General features: G+C 42.2%; 1 long non-coding RNA gene across 1 annotated transcript in view; it reads right to left on the bottom strand.

Annotated features, from left to right (window-relative positions):
• Positions 1-1,151: 1,151 nt before the first annotated feature.
• Positions 1,152-1,650, bottom strand: part of LOC106013276 — a 4,961-nt gene continuing 4,462 nt past the window's right edge. The window contains exon 3 of the long non-coding RNA XR_001185304.1: positions 1,152-1,236. This is a non-coding gene — a long non-coding RNA (uncharacterized LOC106013276). The remainder of the gene's footprint in view (positions 1,237-1,650) is intronic.

The following is a 1,650-nucleotide window of genomic DNA, read 5'->3' as shown; positions in this document are numbered from 1 at the left end:
ACACACACACACACACACACACACACACACACACACATCGGGGGTCTCCACTCTCGGTGGGGCTACTTGTGAGTCGCCGTGATGTCAAGCGCCAAAGACGCTTTGTTTCATTAGGTGAATATGGGTCTCCAGTAGATTTTTCTCAAAGTTTGAATAAAGAGAATAGAGTACAAATCTTGCTGTCGTTATAACAAACAGATAAGCAATGAATTAGCCGTGGAGGTCTTGGGCTGAGAAAAGGGAAATAAGCTTAAAATTACGTGAGTCAAGGCAGTGAAATCAGGCGAACGTCAAAATAATGAAATTTTTGTAGAAACTGACATTTTTCCAAACGTTGGACATTTATGGCCTTTTTTTATAGACTGAACACCTTTTATATCAATTTATAAAATCATTTACGTCCTGAGTTTACTGAAAAACATTGATAAAAGACCAATAAGATAGAAATGTATTGTTTCCGAGGACACTATAGCTTAGGAAGTTAGTAAACGTTGATGGCCATTTTCACGTTAATTTTTACATCTGACAACTGGTACCTTCCATCTCCTTCACTTAAAAATATCTCAACTTTTACAGAAGATAGGTGAGTATTTTTTACATCAAAAGCAAGCCAGATTACCAAGCTTTAAAATGACTCCAATAACTCAATGAGCCCAGGAACTGACGAGTGCATGGTTCCTCGACATCAGGACGCAATTATTCAAGTTATTAAAAGAAATAATTTTGCAATACCGATTTAACAGCACTGTTTAAAATATACACGATTTTTTAGCAAGTAATAATCAAAAGGCATGTCAGCAAACAGGAACCGAGGAGTGAGGGTTCTCAAACCTTATTATATTCCCCTTTTGCAAAATGTTAGTTTCCATAGGGATATACAACGTCGCAACCTGCTAGCCACTTTACATTGTTTATTGTCCATATTCCTCTGCCTCTGGACTTCAAAACTTACCTTTGTGGAGGTTGGCTGTTGTTCTGGAGTTCTTTGTTCCTTCTTTCTTATCAAAAATTCTTCGTCCTGATCTCCCCTCCTTATTTTGCATGTTTGTTGCTCTCTTGTAATATCTCTAACCGTCGGCACTCATAAGACCTAATGTGTTGCAAGCGCTACAAAAAAAAGCGAACTAAAACAAACAAGTACTTACCACTTCCATGCTGTCTACTTCGATCACCTGCAAGTCTGGGTCAGAGTCATCGGCCAAGTCCGAAGATCCCATGGCCACGACTAAAGTCCCTCTGCAGAGAGGAGGGGGGAGGGGGACATTTGGCATATCAGGTCGTTCCAGCTTAACTCCTGCTGTTGTTGGTGGTGGTGGTTGTTGTTGTTGTATTGGTAGTGGTGACAGTGCACATACGCACACACACACACGTACACACACAAGTACTCACACACGCACACACACACAAGTACACACACACATACACACACGCACACACACACACACTTACACACACTTACACACACTTACACACACACGCATACGTACACACACACACACACGCGCGCGCGCGCACGTACACAACACGCGCACGTACACACACACACGTACACACAAGCGCACACACACACTTACACACACGCACGCACACGCACACACACGAACACACACGTACACATACACACACACACCCAACACACACACACACACA

The sequence above is a fragment of the Aplysia californica genome, unplaced genomic scaffold, assembly GCF_000002075.1.
Source record: "Aplysia californica isolate F4 #8 unplaced genomic scaffold, AplCal3.0 scaffold00023, whole genome shotgun sequence".
Taxonomy (NCBI): domain Eukaryota; kingdom Metazoa; phylum Mollusca; class Gastropoda; order Aplysiida; family Aplysiidae; genus Aplysia; species Aplysia californica.
Note: the sequence above shows the minus strand (reverse complement) of the source record. Positions and strands in the feature narration are given on the sequence as shown.